Genomic DNA, 17056 nt, shown 5'->3' on the forward strand with positions numbered 1-17056 from the left:
AGCTGTCCTGGGTCTGTCCCCTCCCAGCTTCTGCTGCATCCCTAGCCTGCTCGCTAGCAGGACAGAGAGAGGCTGAAAAGTCCTTGGCTTGGTGTAAGCACTGCTCTACAACAATTAAAACATCAGCATGTTATCAGCGCTCTTCTCATTCTAATCCAAAACATAGCACCCTGCCAGCTACTAGGAGGAAAATTAACTCTGTCCTAACTGAAACCAGGACAGATATCCACCCCTTATTCCATACCATTTATGTCATGCTCAGGTTACACTCTTTCCAATACCTTCTAATTAATCACCATTTTCATCTATGATATATAGCAACCATTGTAGCGATGACATACAGTGTTATATGATAATTAACATATTATAATTCAACTCATGGGCTATTCTCACCCAGTATTAGGTCCCCTTGAGGTACACACCGGACCTCCCCATTCTCTTGCATTACCCACCAAGTGCATCCAGGTCCCTGAGCAAAAGCAATCCCACGAATGGGCTTGCCTTTTCCTGAGGCGGGAGTAGCCCAGACTGTCTTACCCAGCATGTTTCTTACGTGCACTACAGGAACTTTATCCCCTTCTACAGTGCGTAACAGGTTTGATTGGGCAGGTCCAGCTCGGTTGGCAGATCCTCTAGTATTGACTAACCAGGTGGCCTTTGCCAGATGTGTATCCCAATTTTTGAATGTCCCAGCACCCATTGCTTTCAGTGTAGTCTTTAACAGTCCATTGTATCGTTCAACTTTCCCGGAGGCTGGTGCGTGATAGGGGATGTGATACACCCACTCAATACCATGTTCTTTGGCCCAAGTGTCTATAAGGTTGTTTCGGAAATGAGTCCCATTGTCTGACTCAATTCTTTCTGGGGTGCCATGTCGCCATAGGACTTGCTTTTCAAGGCCCAGGATAGTGTTCCGGGCGGTGGCATGGGGCACAGGATATGTTTCCAGCCATCCGGTGGTTGCTTCCACCATTGTAAGCACGTGGCGCTTGCCGTTGCGGGTTTGGGGGAGTGTGATGTAATCAATCTGCCAGGCCTCTCCATATTTGTATTTCAGCCATCGTCCTCCATACCAGAGAGGCTTTGACCGTTTGGCTTGTTTAATTGCAGCACATGTTTCACAATCATCAATAACCTGTGCTATAGTGTCCATGGTCAGGTCCACCCCTCGGTCACGAGCCCATCTGTATGTTGCATCTCTACCTTGATGGCCTGAGGTGTCATGGGCCCATCGGGCGATAAATAATTCACCTTTATTTTGCCAGTCCAGGTCCACCTGAGCCACTTCAATCTTAGCAGCCTGATCCACCTGCTGGTTGTTTTGATGTTCTTCAGTAGCCCGATTCTTGGGCACATGAGCATCTACATGGCGTACCTTTACAACCAGGTTCTCTACCCGGGCAGCAATATCTTGCCACAATGCAGCAGCCCAGATGGGTTTGCCCCGGCGTTCCCAGTTGTTCTGCTTCCATTGTTGTAGCCACCCCCACAGGGCATTTGCTACCATCCATGAATCAGTATAGAGATAGAGAACTGGCCACTTTTCTCGTTCAGCAATATCTAAGGCCAGCTGAACGGCTTTCACTTCTGCAAACTGACTCGATTCACCTTCTCCCTCAGCAGCTTCTGCAACTCGTCATGTAGGACTCCATACAGCAGCTTTCCATCTCCGATGCTTTCCCACAATACGACAGGACCCATCAGTGAACAGGGCATATTTCTTCTCATTTTCTGGTAGCTTGTTGTACAGTGGGGCTTCTTCAGCACGGACCACCTCCTCCTCTGACGATATCCCAAAGTACTTGCCTTCTGGCCAGTCCATAATCACTTCCAGGATTCCTGGGCGACTGGGGTTTCCTATTCGAGCCCGCCGAGTAATCAGTGCAACCCACTTGCTCCATGTAGCATCAGTTGCATGATGTGTAGAGGGGACCCTTCCTTTGAACATCCAACCCAGTACCGGCAGTCGGGGTGCCAGGAGGAGCTGCGCTTCAGTACCGACCACTTCCGAAGCAGATCGAACTCCCTCATATGCTGCCAATATCTCCTTTTCGGTTGGAGTATAGCGGGCCTCAGATCCTCTGTATCCCCGACTCCAAAACCCCAGGGGTCGACCTCGAGTTTCCCCAGGTTCTTTCTGCCAGAGGCTCCAGGTGGGACCATTCTCCCCGGCTGTGGTGTAGAGCACATTCTTTACATCTGGTCCTGTTCGGACTGGCCCAAGGGCTACTGCATGAACTATTTCCTGTTTAATTTGTTCAAAGGCTTGTCGTTGCTCAGGGCCCCATTCAAAAGCATTCTTCTTACGAGTTACTTGGTAGAGCGGGTTTACAATCAGACTGTAATTTGGAATATGCATTCTCCAAAACCCCACGACACCTAGGAAAGTTTGTGTTTCCTTCTTGCTAGTTGGCGGAGACATAGCTGTTATTTTGTTGATCACATCCATTGGGATTTGACGACGTCCATCTTGCCATTTTATTCCTAAAAACTGGATCTCTCGTGCAGGTCCTTTAACTTTATTTTGTTTTATGGCAAAACCGGCCTTCAGAAGGATTTGGACTATTTTCTTCCCTTTCTCGAAAACTTCCTCTGCAGTGTCACCCCACACAATGATGTCATCGATGTACTGCAGATGTTCAGGAGCCTCCCCCTGCTCCAGCGCAGACTGGATCAGACCATGGCAAATGGTAGGGCTATGTTTCCACCCCTGGGGCAGCCGATTCCAAGTATATTGGACTCCCCTCCAAGTGAAAGCAAACTGTGGCCTGCACTCTGCTGCTAGAGGGATGGAGAAAAATGCATTAGCAATATCAGTTGTGGCATACCACTTGGCTGCCTTTGATTCCAGTTCGTACTGGAGTTCTAGCATGTCCGGCACTGCAGCACTCAGTGGTGGCGTGACTTCGTTCAGGCCACGATAGTCCACTGTTAGTCTCCACTCACCATTAGACTTTCGCACTGGCCATATGGGACTATTAAAAGGTGAATGGGTCTTGCTGATCACTCCTTGGCTCTCCAGTTGACGAATTAGCTCGTGGATGGGAATCAGGGAGTCTCGGTTGGTGCGATATTGCCGCCGGTGCACAGTTGTGGTAGCGATTGGCACTTGCTGTTCTTCAACCCTCAGCAAGCCCACAACAGAAGGGTCCTCTGAGAGACCGGGCAAGGTAGACAACTGTTTAATGTCCTCTGTCTCTAAGGCAGCTATGCCAAAAGCCCAGCGGAACCCTTTTGGGTCCTTGAAATATCCTCTTCTAAGATAGTCTATGCCAAGGATGCACGGAGCATCCGGGCCAGTCACAATACGGTGCTTTTGCCACTCATTTCCGGTTAGACTCACTTCAGCTTCCAATACAGTTAACTGCTGGGATCCCCCTGTCACGCCATAAATACAGATGGGCTCTGGCCCTTTACAGCTTGATGGCATTAGAGTACATTGTGCACCGGTGTCTAATAGAGCCTTATACTTCTGTGCGTCAGACGTGCCAGGCCATCGAATCCACACAGTCCAATAAACTCGGTTGTCCCTTTCCTCCCCCTGGCTGGAGGCAGGGCCCCTCTAGTCCTGGTCAGAATCTTCGTTTCTGTGTTTAAAAGACTGCCTGCTAGAAGTTGGAGCAGCAAACTTTTCAGAGAACCCCTTTCTCCCAATTGTTTTCTTTTGCAACTCACGTACCCGTGCCTCTAGGGTCTCAGTAGATTTTCCATCCCATTTTCTCATGTCCTCTCCATGGTCACGTAGGTAAAACCACAGGGTGGTGCGGGGTGTGTACCCACCATATTGTCTTCTTTGCACGGATGCACGTTTACCCCTAATAGCCGAGACGCTGGTTTGTACAGGTGGGGAAGAAAATACACTCTCTTTAAGTTGCTGGACCTCTTCAAAAAGTTTCTCCAAAGTATTCTCTTTTAGTTGGTGGCCACTGGTTCGTTCAGGTGGGGGGGAACATAAATTCTCTTTAAGTTGGTGGACCTCTTCAATAAGTTTCTCCAAAGTATTCTCTTTTAGTTGGTGGCCACTGGTTTGTTCAGGTGGGGGGGAAGATAAATCCTCTTTAAGTTGGTGGAACTCTTCAGAGAGTTTCTCCACAGCCGAGACGCAGGCCTGTAGGGAAGAGGAGAGATTTCCTTCGTACTCCCGGAGTTGTTTAGCCATGTCACCCACTGTGGGATCTTCACCGTTTTTCCAGGTTATTATTGCCAATGTGCTGGCCCATGTTGATGGTGCATTCCGTACAAATTTCCGCCATATGGGTCGAGTACACTGGACTTCATCTGGATCTGTGGATGTTTGTGCATCGTCTAAGTCCTTATAAATTACTTCCCGTACGGCTAATTCCCTCAGGTACTGAATTCCCTTCTCCATGGTGGTCCACTTGACTGGTACACATACAAGTTCTTCCTTGTAGGGATACCTTCCCTTCACAGCTAACAGGAGACGCCTCCAGAGGCTGTGAGATCGTGCTCCATCTCCAATTGCTTTGTCAATGCTTGCATCTCTAGCAAGGGATCCCAACCGCTTGGCTTCCCTGCCCTCTAATTTCACACCATTGGCTCCAGTGTCCCAGCACCGGAGCAGCCAGGTGACAAGCTGTTCACCTATACAGCGACCAAAATCTTTTCGCACATCTCGTAGCTCACGCTGGTATAGGGTTCGGGTAGTTACTGTTGACTTACTGACATCCTCATCCTCATCTTCATCCTCCTGCACACTTGATGGCCCAGCCTCGTCTTCTCCAGACCCAGACTTAGCAGAAGACTTTCTGCGTTCTAAACGACCTGCGTCTCTATACCATTTTTTCACCTTTTCTACAGGGGCAACTTGCACTGCTACAGCTCGCCTCTCCGACCCAGCCACAGGGTCTGCCACAGGGATTGGAATACCCTCTGCAGGGTCAACTTGCACTGCTACAGTTCATTTCTCCGACCCAGCCACAGGGTCTGCCACAGGGGTTGGAGTACCCTCTGCAGGGGCAAATTGCACTGCTACAGTTCGTTTCTCTGACCCAGCCACAGGAGTGGGAATGGCTGCGGGAGCTGGCGCCGGGACGGCTGCAGGAGCTGGAGCCGGAATGGCTGCGGGAGCTGGAGCCGGGACTGCTGCGGGAGCTGGAACGGCTGCGGGAGCCGGAGCCGGAACGGCTGCGGGAGCTGGAACGGCTGCGGGAGCTGGAACGGCTGCGGGAGCTGGAGCCGGGACAGCTGCGGGAGCTGGAGCTGGAACGGCTGCGGGAGCTGGAGCCGGAACGGCTGCGGGAGCTGGTACGGCTGCGGGAGCTGGAGCCGGGACAGCTGCGGGAGCTGGAGCCGGAACGGCTGCGGGAGCTGGAGCCGGGACGGCTGCGGGAGCTGGAACGGCTGCGGGAGCTGGAGCCGGGACAGCTGCGGGAGCTGGAGCTGGAACGGCTGCGGGAGCTGGAGCCGGAATGGCTGCGGGAGCTGGTACGGCTGCGGGAGCTGGAGCCGGGACAGCTGCGGGAGCTGGAGCCGGAACGGCTGCGGGAGCTGGAGCCGGAACAGCTGCGGGAGCTGTCACTAGGTTGATAGTAGCATCAATTGCAGCTCGATAGGCACAAGCCAGACCCCAGCACGCCACAGTGATTTGTGTCACTTTGGAACTGCCAGAGTCATGACACCTTTTTTTCAAGCATTCTACCAGTTTTTTAGGATTTTGCAGTTGTTCAGGGGTGAATGTCCAAAACACTGGAGGTGCCCACTGCTCTAGAAACCTGCCCATATCCTCCCACACTCCCTGCCACTCGCAAATATCCCGCCTCAAGACAGATCTCTGGATGAGATTCGTAAGTAGTTGTTTAACCTTAAACAAAACCTGAAGCGCATTCAGGAGACATAACAACAAGAACATGGTGGTCTGAGTATCCCAAGGATATTCAACATCTTGGAGAGCTACCGTAACTAGCTCGGGGGATAAGAGGGTGGTGAAGGAGGAAGGGAGAGTGAACAGGTAGGAAAAAATATCTTCCCCTGTCCCCTCCAGAGACTGACTCCCTGATGAAAAAAGGCAATAGGTGTAATTGCTAATAGTTTCTGAGATATGGTTTCCGAAGTACAGAGTCGACGACAGTGCTGAGTACAAATACCAGGTTAGAGTCATGACCAGATACTTCATCATTTCATAAGCCATCGTTACACCACACAGTACCATAACAATCTTAAACCAGGGCCCGGAAAGGATAAACAGCACGACAGGGGGCACATACAGAAAGTAACTTGCTATAAAACTCAATTTGGGAAACAGGCACAGCAGACTTGAGATTAAGGCAATCAACATTGTGACTAGCAACTATTAAGCAGGTCGAATACTTATACCAATTTTAGTTTAACACACTCTGGTCAAATCTGTCTATCTCAACCCTTCGAGCCCCACGTTGGGCGCCAAATGGGCTGTTGTGGTTTAGCCCGGCTGGCAGTCAAACACCACACAGCCGTTCGCTCACCCTCCCCCCTCCCTCTCCGGGATGGGGGAGAGAAACGGGAAAGTGAAGCCTGTGAGTTGAGATAAAGACAGTTTATTAAGACAGGGAAAAGAATAACAACAATAATAATAATAATAATAGTATTAATAGTAATAATGTGTACGAAATAAGTGATGCACAATGCAATTGCTCACCACCCATTGACCGATGCCCAGCCTATCCCCGAGCAGCCGGCCACCCCTCCACCCCGGCTAGCCACCCCTATATATTGTTCAGCATGACGTCAGATGGTATGGAATACCCCTTTGGCCAGTTTGGGTCAGCTGTCCTGGGTCTGTCCCCTCCCAGCTTCTGCTGCATCCCTAGCCTGCTCGCTAGCAGGACAGAGAGAGGCTGAAAAGTCCTTGGCTTGGTGTAAGCACTGCTCTACAACAATTAAAACATCAGCATGTTATCAGCGCTCTTCTCATTCTAATCCAAAACATAGCACCCTGCCAGCTACTAGGAGGAAAATTAACTCTGTCCTAACTGAAATCAGGACAACAACACAGTTCTGAAATCAAACACAACAGACCTGAGATTAAAAAAAAAAAAAGAAAAAGAAAAAAAAGAAAATCAATTTTGTGATCAGCAACCATTAAAATCAACTAATGATTATAAAAGCTTTCTTTTAACATGCTGTGGTCAGATCTGTCATTGGCTCAAACTTTGTGCTCCATGTTGGGCACCAAAAAGAGTGTGGTTTAACCCGGCAGGCAGATCAGCACCACACAGCCATTCACTCACACACACACCCTGCTACACCCCCAACGGATGCAGGAGAGAATGAGGAGGGGAAAAAAATAAAAAAATCATGGGTTGAGATAAAGACAGATTAATGGGACAGAAAGGGAAGACAAATAATACGAACAATGATGATGACGATCATGATGATGATTGCCTGTCCCGCAGCAGTGGTACCCCCTACCCTGGCCAGCCACCCCATATTGATTGTTCAGCATGACGTCGTGTGGTACGAAACATCCCTTTGGCCACTTGGGGTCAGCTGTCCTGCTTCTGTCCCCACCAGCTTCTCAGGCACCCCCAGCCCTCCACTGCTGGGCAACAACTAAACCATCAGTGTGTAATCAGCATTCTTCTCATGCTAAATCCAAAACACAGCATCATACCAGCTACTAGGAGGAAAATTAATTTGATTCTAGCCAACACCAAGACACCAATAGACTAAGGGCATGATATCTCAGTGTGTATATCAAAAGAGAAAAGGTGGTGGTGATTAATTGGAAAGTACTGGAGCTGAGCAAGATGCAAATGGTATGGAATGTGGGGTGGATATTGTCCATGTTTTGGCTGGGATAGACTTGATTTTCTTCCTATTAGCTGGTATGGTGCAGTGTTTTGTATATAGGACGCAGTTCCAGACAAAATAACAGCATGCATGAGAAGGAAGCGCAGAAAAAGTGGAATTGGGAAGCCTTCCATCCCCTACTCTTCTGTGATTCTGTGCTGCAATTCCATTCAACTACTTACTCCTGTATTGGCCAAACTGTCCTGCAAACTCCTGCTGCTGTTACCTTGTGAGAGACGGCATAATCAGAGTCAGCCATCTGCCTGCAGATATTAACACCTGACATAATGCAGCATCAGTCCAGGGGAACCTTGAGAAACTGCAGGATTTGGACTACAGAAACGTCTTGGCATTTACAAGGAGAAGAGCCTAGTCCTGCACTGGAGGAAGAGGAACCCCACACATCAGGGCAGACTGGGACCATGCTGAGTGAGCAGTGTCCAGGAGGAGGAGGGCATCAGCACCACGAGGGATGCCATACGAGCTGTGGTGCCTGCTCACCAGGAACCAAGCCAGCTTCCTACAGAGCTGCTTTACGAGGAGCATGGCCATCAAGAAAATCTGAGTTATCAGACTCAGCTCAGATCCAGTGTGGCACCACACGGTCAAGGGTTTACAGCCAGCAGAGAAAGAGGTGCAGGTCTGTGAGTCCCTTGGACAGCCTGGTGTGGAGAGGAGGAAGGACACTGGAAAGGCTGAAAGTCCCAACAAGAGCGTGATCTTTGTGTCCATGGCTCTGGCTCTTGTCTCTGCCACTGACACCCATGAGGAGACAGCCTATCATTAAAGCACAAGGGCCTCATTGCCTCCTTACCCCTACCCATGAACCAGGCAGGGGTTGTACCATTCTCCTGCACTTGGCAATGCACATCCCCATCTCCTGCTTCCCCAGGAAGAGCCCTGAGCAGTGTGTGAAGGGAAAGGATCTCCCTTCCTGGGGGCTGGCGGTCAAGGCTTAGCCGTTGTGTTGGTGAACCGCATCCAGTTTTCCTACACATCAGTGACACCTTCACACTGCCTTTGTCTACTTGTCCTCACTGCCTCCAATGCTCTGCTCTAACGAGCTCCAAGGGAGGCTATGTCAGTGCTGGCCCTCAGGGGGACACTCCATGAAACTTGCATCTGACTTGGACTTCTTGAGAGATTTCTTCAATTGTCTCTCAGTGCCTGAGGTTTGTGGGCTCATCACCAAAGCCACCAGAGGGGTGATTACACTGCCTTGGGCTGGGCCTCTGCTGCTGAGCTGGGCCGGGCTCCTGGGACAGAGAGAGCTCCTGGCAAGAGGGCTCTGGTGCAGAGAGACAGCTCTGCCCAGGAGCAGCTCCTCCGCACAGCGCAGCAGGGCTGGGGGCTCTGACTGCAGGCACCCAGGCAGAAAGGGATTCCAGGCAGCCTGGAGGGTGCGGGCAGAGGAGAGCTCAGTGCAGGAGAAATTCTTCACAGCTCTGCACACGGTAAGTCTCTGGCTGCAGGACAGTGCAGGGGAGGTTTCTGGAAGGAGCTCCTGAATCCGGGACGTCTCTGCCTGGCCAGGAGCTGCCAGGATGTCAATCGTGGCTTGTGCGGTGTGGAGGAGAAGGTGCTGCAGGGCACCTGCAGGGGTGCCCAGGGCTGTGGTGCAGAGCAGGGTCCCTGCTGTGCCCCAGGGGCTGTGTGCCGGGGCAAGGCCTCTGCCGCCTGCCAGGCTCAGCACTCAGCCTGCCCGGGGAGCCCAGGGGCTTGGACAGAGGAAGGGCAGGGCAGGGGCTGCCTGCGAAGAGAAGGCACTTTCTGCAGTCTCTGCCTGTGCTTTCCTGCTCTGATTGCGGGGCAGACTCTATGTTAACAGAGTGGTTGGGTTTGCACAGGTGACTGAGCTTCCTATTGCCTTGCATATTGAGACATGAACAGGTTAGTGATGAACCTGAGCATATCCCTTTACTTCTCTCTGCTTACAGACTGCACCAGGGTTTTTCTGAGTTGCTCTTTAGGAGCTGCAGACAGGGAGATGTCCCTAGAGCTGGCCCCATCCCTGGGAGGTGTCTGCAGGGCAGAGCTGAGCACACAGCGGGTGGGATGGGGTCTGTGAGCATGGACGGGAGGAGACATGGGGACAGAGACAGCTGCTGGCAGTGACAACCGCAGGCAGAACGGACCTGGGAAGGAGCTGCTCCCTCCCTGCCATCCCCTGCAGTATAGGCGCCTTCCTTGCAGCAGCCCCTGCTCTCCTCTCTTCCCCTCATAGCTTTTGTCATGGCAGAGATAAGCTGGGGGGCTGAGAATACGGGGTGTCTGAAACATAAAACTCTATGCAAGTAGACACATTTGCTGCACCCCCATCCACCGTCTTTTTTCCACCTTGAAAAGAGCTTCTCCAGAGCTCTTTACCCTCTGCTGTCTATGCAGGGCACATGGCACAGGGGTGTGAGGACAGGCTCTACCTCACCAACACCACAGCCTCTGCACTGGGTTGGGTCCGCCCTGCCTGCCCATGCCTGCTCCTCTTCCTTGCCCAGCATGGCAGATGGTGGTGTCTGATTCTGACAGGGAGTGATGTGCAAGGAGGGTGAAGCAGGAGGAGATGCTCCCTGTTCTCTCCTGCCAGACACGCATGATCCACCTGCTGATTTTGTCTCCTGGGTATTGAACAGGGAAGACGCACACGGAGTTACACAGCCAAACACCCCTCACTCAACAGAGGGAGCCACTTCCTAGGAACCTTCCCTCTTGGAACCTCCAATGGAGCAGAGGTGGCCCATTGGGAGCTGATGGGCAGAGGCAGCTGCAGTGTACAGGACACTCAGTAAGTACAAAGCAGGGCTCCAGACAGGGAGATAGACAAAGGTCCTCTTGGAAAAAGGGAATGTAAGGCTTTAATTGGGAATTAACTGAATTTTGCTCACAGACTTTACTCATAACACTCTCTATTTTTATTTTTTTTTTCTAATTTGGCAGTGTCCATGACCAAAGCCAGTAAATGGCCAACAGCAGCTCTGTGAGCGAGTTCCTCCTGCTGGCATTCGCAGACAAGCGGGAGCTGCAGCTCCTGCACTTCGGGCTCTTCCTGGGCATCTACCTGGCTGCCCTCCTGGGCAATGGCCTCATCCTCACCGCCATAGCCTGCGACCACCGCCTCCACACCCCCATGTACTTCTTCCTCCTCAACCTCGCCCTCCTCGACCTGGGCTGCCTCTCCACCACTCTCCCCAAAGCCGTGACCAATGCCCTCTGGGACACCAGGGCCATCTCCTATGGACAGTGTGCTGCCCAGGTCTTTCTATTTGTCTTCTTGTTTGAAGCTGAGTTTTGTCTTCTCACCGTCATGGCCTATGACCGCTACATTGCCATCTGCAAGCCCCTGCACTACGGGAGCCTCCTGGGCACCAGAGCTTGTGCCAAGATAGCAGCAGCTGCCTGGGGCAGTGGCTTTCTCGATGCTGTCCTGCACATGACCAATACATTTTCCCTGCCCCTCTGCCAAGGCAATGCAGTGGACCAGTTCTTCTGTGAAACCCCTCAGATCCTCAAGCTCTCCTGCTCAGATGCCTACCTCAGGGAAGTTGGGTGTATTGCATTTAGCTTTTGTTTAGGTGCTGGCTGCTTTGTTTTCATTGTGTTGTCCTATGTGCAGATCTTCAGGGCGGTACTGAGGATGCCCTCTGAGCAGGGCCGGCACAAAGCCTTTTCCACGTGCCTCCCTCACCTGGCCGTGGTCTCCCTGTTTGGCAGCACTATCGTGTTTGCCTGCGTGAAGCCCCCCTCCATCTCCTCCGTATACATGGACTTTGTGGTGGCATTTCTGTACTCCGTGGTGCCTCCAGCAGTGAACACTCTCATCTACAGCATGAGGAACCAGGAGCTCAAGAATGCACTGAAGAAGCTGTTTCAGTTGTCTTCCAGAAGCAATTAGCTGATGCTCTGCTGCTACAATCAGAAAAACTCACCACAAAAACACGGTGTGAGACACAGCCTTTCAGTGCCAGGTACCAGGGCAACCAATGCTGGCCCCAAACTGTGAGAAACAAAGTAAAAATGTTACATACAGAAGGAGAGAAAATGGATCTCAGGATACAGGACTGCAGGCACCTGTGGGCAGTATGGACACTGACCTGCAGTCTCAATGCTCCCTGGGTGGGGAGTAAGAGAAAGAGGCCAGTGCCTGTCCTGTGCCACCTCCCTGCTAGCCCTGCCCTTCCGCAGGTGGAATATTCCTCCCTTACTGGGGCACAAGCAGAGCTTTGTCTCCTCCTCCTCCACAGGGAGATGAGCCACAGGCCTGGCTGTGTGTGAGAGAGCAGCAGACTTGAGTAGAAAAAAATCCTGTTTCATGGCACTGGGGCATCTGAATGGTCCAGCCCTTGTGGTTGTGTCTGTTCTCTGCAGCAAAGGGCTGTCACCAAGCTCCAGGTCTGTGGTTGCTCCTGCAGCTCTGAGGACCACTCCAAGGGCATCACAGTAACAATGGTCAGGACCTATGAGGGTCAGCCCGCCCATGGATCGCAGTAGTAGGTTGGTAGGATTCCATAGTACACACGGACACCTTGTTCTGTTTTCGTAAACCTCTTTATTAAAAATTGCTACAAATCCCTACCTGTAAAGCAACTACATATTGCAAGAAACTACTAAGTTACCACTAGGAAAGCAAATATGGGCTTGTGATGCTTTCCCTAAATATGCACCAATAAATATTATTTGAGGTGCTACTGGTACGACACTCATGAATCCACTTGGTGGAGGGAACAAGGCATGGCACCTTCTCTTCTTTCTTTCAGGCCAGTCATGATAGCTCTTCAGTAATTTGAACATCATTGGGTAACCCTAATGACATGTCTCCAGACTGTGTTTCTGGCTTTTTCTAAGGGTAAACAACTAGACAAAAGGGTACCAGTGGGCTGATGGCATAACTGCATTGAATACAGAGAACGTCAAATAGTTGTCTACCTTGCCTGGTCTCACACAGGACCCTTCTTTCGTGGGGTTGCTGAGAGCCGAAGAAGAGCAGGTGCTGATGGCTGCCACAACGGTGCACCGGCAGCAATAGCGCACTGACCTCTAGCTCCTCCAAGCTCAAGAGCTATGTATTCCTGTGAGCAAAAAGTCAGACAAAGGGGGCAGGAGACCTGCTTGGATGATCAAGGAGATCCTGGAATGACTTAAATGGAAGAAGGAAGTATACATAACGTGGAAAAGGGGACAAGCCACTTGGGAAGAATATAGGGACATTGTCCGAGGATGCAGGGAAGTGACAGGGAAGTCCAACGCCCATTTGGAGTTAAATCTTGCAAGGGGTGTCAAGGACAACAAAAAGGGCTTTTTCAAATATATCAGTTGCAGAAGGAAGGTGAAGGAAAATGTGGGCCCACTGCTTAATGAGGTGGGTGCCCTGGTGACAAAGGATACAGAGAAGGCAGAATTACTGAATGCCTTCTTTGCTTCAGCCTTCACTGCTAAGACCAGCCCTCCAGAATCTCTGATCTTAAGGACAAGGGAGGAAATCTGGAGAAACGAGGACTTCCCCTTGGTTGAAGAGGATCAGGTCGGAGATCTCTTAGGCAAACTTGACACCCACAAATCCATGGACCTTGATAGGATACATCCATGAGTGCTGAGGGAGTTAGCGGATGTTACTGGTGGCCCACTCTCCATCATCTTTGAAAGGTCATGGAGAACAGGAGAGGTGCCTGAAGACTGGAATAAAGCTCACGTTATGCTGCTCTTCAACAAGGGCAAGAAGGAGGACCCAGGCAACTACAGGCCAGTCTGCCTCACCTCCATCCTTGGAAAGGCGATGGAACAGCTCATCCTGGAGGTCATCTCCAGCATGTGGAGGAGAAGAAGATGATCAGGAGTGGTCAGCATGGGTTCACTAAGGGAAACCATGCTTCACCAATTTGATAGCCTTCTATGATGGAATGACTAGCTGAGTGGGTGAGGGGAGAGCAGTGAATGTTGTCTGCTTTGACTTCAGCAAGGCTTTCACCACTGTCTCCCATAACATCCTGATAGGCAAGCTCAGGAAGTGTGGGATGGATGAGTGGTCAGTGAGGTGGATTGTGAGTTGGCTGGATGGCAGAATTCAGAGGGTTGTGCTTAGTGGAACAGAGTCTATTTGAAGGCCTATAGCCAGCAGTGTCCCCAGGGATCTACACCGAGTCCAGTCATGTTCAACTTATTTGTCAATGACCTGGACGATGGAATAGAGTGCACCCTCAGCAAGTATAAAGATGTGCTTCGAGTAAAGATGTGTTTCGAGTCAAAGCTCTCCTCAGGCTCTCCTTAAAGCTCAACTCAAGCTCTCTTGCTCAGATCCCTACCTCAGGGAAGTTGGGGCACTTGTGTTCAGTGTCTGTTTAGCATTTGGTAGTTTTGTTTTCATTGCCTTGTCCTATGTGCATGTCTTCAGGGCTGTGCTGAGGATGCCCTCTGAGCAGGGCTGGCTCAAAGCCTTTTCCACTTGCCTCCCTCACTTGGCCGTGGTCTCCCTGCATAGCATCACTGCCATGGTTGCCTACGTGAAGCCTCCCTCCATCACCTTCCCATCCCTGGACCTGGTGGTTTCAGTTCTGTACTCAGTGTTGCCTCCAGCAGTGAAACCCTCATCTACATCATGAGGAACAAGGAGCTAAAGGAGGCACTGAGGATGTTATTCTAATATACAGTATTTCCCCATCAATGAGGTACCTGCACATCTTCCTCACATATACCCAGGCAAGGCAGAAACACCTTTGTTCATGTATTTCAAAATTGCTTTTAATTCTTTGTAATATTATTCCAATGAAAATATTTTTTCTTCGTCTCACTTCTTCTACTGTTTTTGTTGTTGTTGTTGTTGTTTTTTAACCCAAAGACCTCATTTACAGGTGCTGGTAAGCTCTTTGTAATTAACTAAATAAAATAACCAGCAGGTAGTCATTTTCTGTGACTCTTGTTTCTCATAATTGCTCTTCAGGTACAGCAGAGGTTGTGGGATGAAGAGCCCAGCTGCAATGTGGAGGAAAAGCAGAGATGTAGCTGAGGGACTCAATGATTTTTCTGCAGTAGTCTGTACCAAAAAGTTCTCCTAGGCCTCTGAATTCAGTAAAAGAGATAAAGGATGAGAAGAGTATGTATTGACAGGAAGGCCATTAAAAGCCACCAGGACAAGGGCCATTTTCTGTCTCTGCGGGGGACTAACTCTGGGCAAGGCTCAGCTTGGGAAGCAGCCCTGTCGGATCTCCTTGGTGGGTAGTGAGCTGGGAAGAAGGCAGCCATGTGCCCTGGCAGCACAGGAGGGAAGGCTGAGGGGCACCTCCCCGCAGCCTGCCAGGAGCTGCAGGGATGTCAGGAAGAGCCCAGGATCAGGCTCTGCCCCGTGGTGCGCAGGGAGAGGGCAAAGCCAGGGGATGTGGGGCGAAGCAGGAGCTGCTGGGCCTGCAGAGCAGGAAAAGCTTTGTCCCCCAGCCTGGGGCTTGTCCGCAGCAAGGTGGCCATGAGCCCTGCCTGCCCTCCTCCTGCCATGCTCCATGCGGTGCCTGCAGCAGAGGGGACCCCTAGCCAGACCTCGCATGGGGCTCTGACACCCACCTCACCCCGGCCCTCTCCAGCGCCCTCCTTGCTGCTCTCTGATGCACGCCAGGACCTCCCAGTGCATGCCGGCCAGCACATCTGCTGAGGGCCAGTGTGGCTGCTGCAGGGGCAGGGAGCTCAGCATGGCCCTTGCAGCCCCCTGCCCTGCGCCTGCCTCTCCCCTTGCCCTCGGCCCCAGCCTTGTCTCTGCTGGCAGGAGCGCTCTTGGCATGCACTTCCTGGCCTCCCCTCGCCTGCGCACAGCTGCTGGCCACTCAGGCTGCTGGCACAAATGTGTCCTCACAAGCAGCACCACCCCTTGGGCTGCTTCTCCTGGCCTCCCTCACCCCACTGCCTTGACTCCTTGTCTCTGCTGGGCCCCACCTTCCACACCCAAATGTGTCCCTTGGCTGTCGGCTCCATTCCCCTGTCCCGTGGGATGAGAGAGACATGGGACATATTACCTTTAGGTGTTGTGGTGCTTGCATAATCCAGATTGGTTATGGCACAAAAAGACAGTTCCTTCACCAGCGATCAACATCCTTCTTCACGTTAGGCCACAGCTGAACATCCTTTACAATTCTTAGAATGTTTGCTTTATCTCACAGATGAACTGGATTAGGTCTCCTTGGTTATTCTGAGGCACAATGCAATGCTTTTTGCCTTCTACCACTACAGCACAGTATGTAGGACTCTCCCGTACTCTGTGCATTGACCTGACGGGTCATTTCACATTTTTTACTTTCATATCCCTGTTGGAAGGGAATGATTCACAAACTGGGGTAAGCTGATGGGTTCTGCCTCAGCCATTTGAAGTGTCCTGCTCATGAGTCTTTCAGCCTGAGTTTGCCACAGATGACCCGTGATGGTAAATGGATGTTCAGCCGTCAACTAGGAATAAGGGAGAGTATATTGGGTTTTCCAGTGGCCATTTCAAATTTAGGTGAATCCCAAAAACCCACTGAACTAGGGTGTTGTCTTTGAAGGGGTTTGATGTGTTGGGCTGGGCTGGAGTTATTGGGACAAAGACCACTGCTGGCAGTGGACACGCTCTGGTATCTCCACCTGGCTCCATATGCATCCTCCAAAGGGCTCTGGTCTCTTGCATGTCCTGTTTGCTTATTGTCTGACAGCAAAGCTCTGCCTGAATACCCAGTAATTTCTTTAGTACTTAAGTAAAAAAGCATCTATTCATCACCTCAAACATTTCAATCCTTTCTATAAAACATTACACATGAAGTGTAATTTCTATCATGAAGAAATTTGAATTTTCAGGATGTATATTCATCGCTGGAGAAGAAATTCTGAAGTTCACCTGTACTTGCTTGGTCATCGCTTTGTCTATCATGGTGTGCTCCCTCATCTTCCAGGCACATCCGCATGTCTTGATCAAACAGACCCTACTGAATGTCCCCTTTCCAGCTGCCTGTCTGGACCTACGCACTTCCCATTGTTCTCCTGGTTTGCCCTCCACTTACTCTTTGATCATTAGACTGCTCTCATCGACACAGTTGCTGTTTTGAGCTTCAGGTAGAAGCAGCCCAGCTTGCCCATCTATCAGCAGTCTGTCTAATTGTTTTCTTAGCAAGATCCTCATCATTTCTCATTGAATTCATATGATATGGATTAATACTAACACTATTATTTACAATTTCCTATCTATCAGTATAAAATAGTTCTTGTGCAGACATTCTTCTGGGAAGGTAAACTTCACAGGAGGCATACAAGATGAGGAGCTTGCTCT

The 17056-nt window shown here is 50.8% G+C and overlaps 1 long non-coding RNA gene across 1 annotated transcript in view; it reads left to right on the plus strand.

Annotated features, from left to right (window-relative positions):
• Window positions 1–6752: 6752 nt before the first annotated feature.
• LOC121063090 overlaps window positions 6753–17056 on the plus strand; it is a 21685-nt gene continuing 11381 nt past the window's right edge. Inside the window, exon 1 of the long non-coding RNA XR_005815837.1 lies at window positions 6753–6765. This is a non-coding gene — a long non-coding RNA (uncharacterized LOC121063090). The remainder of the gene's footprint in view (window positions 6766–17056) is intronic.

Source organism: Cygnus olor, unplaced genomic scaffold, assembly GCF_009769625.2.
Source record: "Cygnus olor isolate bCygOlo1 unplaced genomic scaffold, bCygOlo1.pri.v2 S102, whole genome shotgun sequence".
Lineage (NCBI taxonomy): Eukaryota > Metazoa > Chordata > Aves > Anseriformes > Anatidae > Cygnus > Cygnus olor.